The following is a 7,796-nucleotide window of genomic DNA, read 5'->3' on the forward strand; positions in this document are numbered from 1 at the left end:
GTCTGGCAACACCAGCAAAGTTTTGAGACAATTTTGCGACGACTACTAGAAAGGGGTGCTCACAGTTTGATGCTAAAGATGTCTCAAAATGTAGACGTCTACATTTTCAGACACAATTTGGAACGAACTGTGAACACCCCAAGTATATTAGACAAAGAAACACAAACATTTACGCCAAAAACTCTTGACACCAGTTAAATTGTTTCAGCTTGCATTAATAGGTATTTTTACTTGAGTATCACTTAGGTATGAAGTAATATCGTTTAAAAATTTCGTAGATGAAGCCATTTGCAACTCAGCGTGAATGCTCCAATATAAACAATGAAACTGCTGAACACCTTTTTGCATTTAACGTCTTTCTGCGTAGGCGGCCTGCGACCGCGCTTAGGGATTATAGCCCTCATTACGTAGAATTCTCCTTTCTGTGCCACCCAAAAAAAAAGGGGATGAACACCTTTTGCATAGAACACCTTTCTACGTAAGCGGCCTTCGGCCGCGCTTAGGGATTATAACCCTCACTACGTAGAATCCTCATTTCTGTGTTGCCAAAGAAAAGGGGCTGAACACCTTTTGCATAGAACACCTTTCTGCGTAGGCGTCCTTCGGCCTCGCTTAGTGATTATAACCCTCACTATGTAGAATTCTCCCATGATTCAATAATTATTATATTAATAACGTATTATTATTATTATTATTATTATTATCATTATTATTATTATTATTATTATTATTAATGTATTATTGAATCATGGAATTCTCCTTTCTGTGTTGCCAGTGAAAAGAGGCGCAACATATTTCTGCCAGGCCCCTCTACACTTTTCAAAAATAAATAAAATTTATTGTGCAAATAAATATTCAAGGTAGAGGATCATAACCAATAATCAGAGTTCTCCTTTATGAATCACAAATATATATATCTTTATATTTGCTTTTAGGAGGCATAAAACCTCAACTCCTCATAAGTGTAAAACTCACGGCGAATAGAGCAAAAGAAGTAAATGCCCGTTTACATACAACTTTGGCGTTGCGTTGGCGTTGGTGTCGCTTCGACAGCTGACTATGAATACATGCATTTATATGAAAGTCTCCATATAACCGAAGTTGGGCAACGCCAACGCCAACACAACGCAGAAAGATGGCCAACTCTCAACTTTTCGCGCGCGTCGTACGTCAGCTGTTCTAAATAATCAAAATTATGTGATTTAATTTTCATTTTTAATCAAATGCGGACAAGAAATATAATTTTTATTGCAATTATTGATGTAAAATTTTGATTTATTTGCCGCTAGTATATTTATTTAGTGACCAAAGTATTCTCTGCTAAGCGTTCATTGTAGCAAGCATGGGCGTTACTCGCGCTGCTGTCAAAGCGACCCCAACGCAACGCCAAAGTTGTATGTGGACGGGCCTTAAAAAAGAAGTAAGCAAACTTCACAAACGTTCTTCTCTTTCATATATTTTATTATTCAATTTGACGATCTGGTAGCATTCGTTTTATGTCAATACGCAAGCCGCCATTTACGCTAGTCAAGGCAAGAATGATAGTAGGTTCTTTCCCGTACGCAACGCGGGTGCTCAAAATAGCCCAGAAATCATTCCCGTACTCAACAAAATGGATAATAGAGAGCGAAAATTCGAACGTATTGGATCGTAAATGTCTTCTTCTTTCTGCCCAAAACAGCCCGGACTTTTTCTCCGGGTAAAAACGGATAAAGCGTCAAAGTGCATATCAGCTGTTTTGTGTTTACATGTTGCCTGTTTCTAGTGATGTATTTAAGTATTGATCGATATTCGGTACCGATTTAATAAGTATCCAATACTCTCGGTACTCGGTACCGAAACATTTAGGTTTCGAATAAAAGCGCACATGGCCAAAAATATGGGAAAAAACGGTTCAGGGGAGACTCGCCTATAAAAACCCGAATGTAGGAGCCAATAGGGTTTTTAATACGGATTCAAATGAAAGATGTATGTATATATGTCGGTTCGAGACCCAATTGCAGAGAAACTCTTGTTTGAAGCATTTTTGTTCCAGCTGAATCTGACGATATCATTTTTGTAGGCCTGGGGGCAGATTCTGTAACCAGTTAGGGACAATTTTCGAATCGGCACCGGTTTTGTTGACGTATGATACGAAATATTTATACGACAACAATTGCGATATCGATCCGAAACTTGTCGCTAACTGGTTACAGAATTTCCCCCCTGAAAGGCTTCTTCATCCGTAAAAGCATTTTTCTTGAACCTTGGATCAACTAAGATTAAAACTGATAAAGTAATATTTCTCTGTTGCGATAAGTTCAAGTGTTTTAGCCGATATCATATACATTAGTAATTAAAGTTTTTCCTAAACTTGAAATGCATATAATGACGAAGGTTTAATGTAAAGGCTCGGTATCGGGTACCGAAAAGGAAGTATTGGGTACCGAAAATTCAGCACATTACTAGATGGTTCACAAATTCTGGGCACGAAAAGTATTTCAATTGCCTTTTGAAAATCTGGTCAATAATTTAATAAATATAAACTTTTTAAAATAGTGAAAATTCCACGTTTACCACCCTCTAGCACCGCACCACTTTTTCTATTTTTCTAGCTGAACGGGCCCTATTTTTTACTTATGCCCAAACAATTTAGTTTTTCAAATGGACTCGCACAGCTTAGCAGTGGTTTTCCTAATTTAGGTCTACTCACACGTAAGTGAAAGTTTAATTTAATTCGATATGGATGTTTTTTGAGGTTTTTGCTGTGTTTTTATAATTCGAGTTTTTTCCGGTAAGCCGAACAGATCAGTAGTGCGTTTCTGTAACCTTGCGATACACCCAATATCGTAAAATATAAAGCTCTTTTTTACTTTTATCGCATGCGAGTGTTTCTGAAACTGTGGTGAAAAAAATATTGCGATAAGCGAGTTTTAGTTCTTGCAGCAAAAATCGTCCAATATGAGTGAGAGATGTATGATTTCAATTGTTTTTGATTTTATTAAAACAAATAAATAGTTTTTTTACAGAAAAAGTTTTTATACGAAACACTACTACTATACTTTGGGCCTGTGCCAATCGGTAACTTTTTTTCCATGGTGAGACGGGGTGGAAAAATTTGCTTTGAATTTCTCTGTGCCAAATGCAAAGTAAAATTTTTACAGTTGAAAAACCAAACAAAGGCTAGTGCGAAAGCTCTATTTTTGCGTGTTCCTGAAATTGTTAAAATTTGTATTTGATTCATAATTTGTAAATAACGTTCACTTTTTTTGTGCCTACATGTTTATAAAGTGTCAAAACTTTACATAGCCCCACGAGCTAGGTACGATTCTGACGTTCGTAGTCACCACGATAAATATCAAATTTTTACTTTGATCCATCAAAACTTCCTCTTTTCTATCAATTGGCACAGGCCCTTTGTACGAAAAAAATGTCTGATGCCGTCAGCAAAAAATATCAAAAATCAACGGCATTTTGTAGCAACTTCAAACAAGCATATTAAGGGTACTCATTTAAAAGCGCAAAACTCTCGCAAACTGGGCAAACTGTGCAATTTAAAACCCTCGCAAGTGAAATATCAAAATTTGTATTGAAAGCTATTTGCACAAAAAGGGCAAGGGCATAATCTGATAATAGCTGCTATACTGTATCGAAGGAGAATTCCTTTGTGACAGTGTGCGTCTTTTTTTGTGCTTCTATGGACAGCTTCAGCCTCAACATTTCAATTTCTTTTTCGAGCAACTTAACTCTAAGACTCTCGGACTCGACATTGGCCTCACTGTTAAACAATCGACGCCGGTCATCTTCTTCACGGCTTGTGTGCATTTGTACATCGAACTGCCCATCTATATTGTAGTTTGCAGTTCTGTCTGAATCGTTGTCCGCTATGTTGACCATTACATTGCCCGCTACAATTTCCGCTTCATTGACCGCTACGTTGTTTGCTGCAATTACCGCTACATTGTCCGCTACATTGACCTTTGCATTTACCACTACATTTTTCGCTGCATTTACCGCTACATTTTCCGCTACGTTTTTCGCTGCATTTACCGCTACATTTTTCGCTGCATTTACCGCTACATTGTCCACTGCATTTGCAGCTTCGTCGAGTATCTCAATGCTTATTTCGTCATGCCTTTCAGCAGCGTTGTCATTGGCTTCGTCAGTTAAATCCACTGGTCCGTTACCTGGGCACAATCCGCGTGCCTCTGCTGATAACTGACTAAGCTTGCTGCTAGTGACGCCTTTAATTGGAGGAGTGTATACTTTTCTGCACTCACGACGTCGTCTCCCGTTTTAAACCGCGCGAAAATTTTTATTACAGAAGAAAACTATGTACGTTGGAGTGGCTTCGACGACCACTTCTGATGAAAATGCTTTAACGAACTCTAATAAATTACACACGTCTAGTGTGGTTGGTAGTCAATCTGATTCTGATTCTTTTATTCAATGCCAAGATGGTGGTTACCCACGCTCTTAACAAAACAACCAATTTTTAAGGTGTAAAAACAATTGCAAAATAGCTTAAGGGCTAGTTACACATCGTATTTGTTAGTCAACGTGCATACATGCTTATGCTTACAGCTTGCTTATTCGCAACTCACTTCTCTGCTCACTTTACTTGTAGCTTGCTGACTTGTAACTAACTCACTTCGCTGTGGCGGCGCCCTTATATACCTGCGCTCGTACCTATGGCACCTCTAGAACGTTCTGAAGTTTCATGATTCAATAATCAAAGGTTTGCTCATTATTGACATTAGAGTTTTGACACTCCCTTAACTCCCTTACAAAAGCTTTGCACACACACACGAACCCACACACAGTGCCTTGCTAAGGGAGTCGATTTTGTCATGAGGGAGCGAGAAAACTGTTTTTTGAGCAAACCTTTTATTATTGAATCATGCTAAAGTTTATCGCTCATTCTCTTTCTCTCGCTGTTCGCAGTGTTCATCCAACTTGACGTTTCTCTTTGTGGAACATTCTACGTCATTCCTCGAACATTCTGCCTATTTCTCGTTGTTCGCTTCGCGTTGCCGCAGTATTCGTCACACACTTTCCAAGTGGACCATCATCTTGTTTCTTGGTCTCCCAACGGTCTGTATCCGATACACTACGTCATTTATCCGTTTTACGACCTTATACGGACCTTCCCAGTTGCATTTTGGGGACAACCCTTTCTTTCGTTGTCGATTGTACAGCAACACCAAATCTCCTTCCTGTAAACCCTCGGAATTCATCGCCTTATCATACCTGGCTTTCATCTTGTCACTCATAATTTGCGTGCGCTGTCTCACAAGAGCATTTATCTCTCTCAGCTCCTCTTCCAGGATGTTTGACGTCTCTTTTCCAATTCTTCTAGCAACACCAGTCACCCCAAACTTCAGATCACTAGGCAAACGGAGCTCACTGCCGAATATTACCCTTGTAGGAGTTTTACTCGTTGTTTCATGCACTTCTGACCGGTATCCCATCAGGAACAAGGGTATGCGGACATCCTAATCTTTTTGATTCTTGTCCACGACCTTCCGCAAATGCTCTTCCAGGGTTCGGTTGAACCGTTCTACCATGCCATCTTATTCGGGATGAAGATCCGTCGTTCCAGTTTTCCGGATACCCAGTATCTGGCACATCTCTTGGAACACCGACGATTCATGCAGCTCTATAGGTACACCGTATCTCGCAACTCAATTGTATGTGAATACCTCCGCTACTGTTTTAGCTTCCTGAAGAGGTTAGAGATTGTTAAATAAATGCTAACGATGGCCAAATTGTAGTACAATTAACTTTATTGTACAACAAACAATTTACAATACTTGCTAAGTAAAAACACTAAACTAAATACTAAACTTGTTAACACAATTAAACTTATAGCTTGCTTATTCGCAACTCACTTCTCTGCTCACTTTACTTGTAGCTTGCTGATTTGTACCTCACTCACTTCGCTGTGGCGTGGCTCTTATATACCTGCGCTCGAACGCATGGCAACTCTCGAACTTTCTGAAGTTCATCGCTCATTCTCTTTCTCGCGCTGTTCGCAGTGTTCATCCAACTTGACGTTTCTCTTTGTGGAACATTCTACGTCATTCCTCGAACATTCTGCCTATTTCTCGTTGTTCGCTAAATGTTGCCGCAGTACTCGCCACATTAAATTAAAATTTAATGGGCTACAAAACTGCATACAAAAAAAATTACCGAAAATTTTACCAAAATAGTTAGAAATTTTCCTGAAAATTTGGCAAGTTTTCCTGATTTTTAGAACAAGTTTGAAACTTATGTTCAAATAGTTTATATTATAAAATTATGTTTTTATAACAAATTTACGAAAAAATGTTTGCGTGAAAAACATTATGAACAGATATTGTAACAAGTAATTTTTAAGTAATTCTCATATACAAATTTAAGATTATCGTTAATTTCTTCATGATCCAATGCTCAGTTTTAAACCAGTAGTTTATTATTATTGGACCACCTGCGAGGTAACATCCCTCCTTTAAAAAAGGAATTATAGAAATCGGTTAACGTGGCCCAAAGTTATGCGGTAACTTACATAAAAAAAAAAAAACAGTATTCCGACGAATTGATAACCTTCTTCTTTTTGTGAAGTTGGTGAAAAATAAATTATACGTGAAACTTTTTTTGGTTTGTGTATATTTTATTGAATAAATCTGAAAATATAGCGCATTATATTTGCGAAGAAATGAGTGTTTGTATGTTGTAGACATACTTGATAAATTTAATTTAAATAGTAGATAAGCAACTTCTTACTTTTTGCTTCAATTTGTCACAGTTACACAAGAACATGTGTTCTTCATTCTGATAGTTTGTGTAATTTTAACAAAACTCGCCACCACCAATATATCGGAAGGTGAGTTTTTTTGAGTTACGGAAACACTACGGATATCGTTTGCGATATCAACTATGCGATACCGCGTTATGAAAAAACTTGCGATATAATATCGCATTAGTTACAGAAACGCAATACAGGGCTCGAATCGTCACATAAAAACACACTTTCTGGGTTAAGACATACGTGAACGTACTCTTTACCGCATTCCGCTTATACGACTGAAGGTATCACGTAATTTTCTTTCGTATGGTTTTCGAACCGTGAACGGATGTTACGATTCGAGCCCAGGTTTTAATACAGTTTGTTTTTAAACGTTTCAATACCTGAATAAAAACGTGGTTAATAAAAAAAAACCGATTTTTGTAAACGGTGCCCATCCCGAGAAAGTACGATAGATGGAAGAACCATGCCATGAGTGCGAGCACAGGTATATAAGGGCGCTGCTACAGCGCGTAAAGTAAGACATATCTCGTAAGATTTATCGCATACCTAACTATGGGTTTAGCAACTATTTTTATACCCAAACGCACTTGTTCACAAGGGTATTATAACTTTGTTCGCATAAAGGTAGTTTGTAATACCATGTCCCCACCAAAAAGTTAACCATCTCAAATCGAACTTAACCACATCACTAACTATTGCTGTCCACACTGCGGTTTGAGGTTTATAAAACAGTACAAATGTAAGGAACAGTGTTCGGATGTCAAAATCGATTCAAGACTAAATTACTTCAAAAATCGGAGCAAAAATAAATTTTCGAACTAGATTCAACTTTTTATTTTTGTTTCTGACATTAATTGTTTGAGTAAAATATTTTCTATTCTTGCAAAATAAGAACGCGAGGCAATGTAAGGATAATATGTTACATATTTAGGTAATTTTTAGCATTTTCTATATAGTAGAACGTATCTAACACTTAATTTTTTAAAAAGCAAACCTTTTCTACTTTATATAAATTTCATTCTACATA

Source organism: Rhagoletis pomonella, unplaced genomic scaffold (assembly GCF_013731165.1).
Source record: "Rhagoletis pomonella isolate Grant_MI unplaced genomic scaffold, Rhpom_1.0 Rhpom_scaffold_00003, whole genome shotgun sequence".
Taxonomy (NCBI): Eukaryota; Metazoa; Arthropoda; class Insecta; order Diptera; family Tephritidae; genus Rhagoletis; species Rhagoletis pomonella.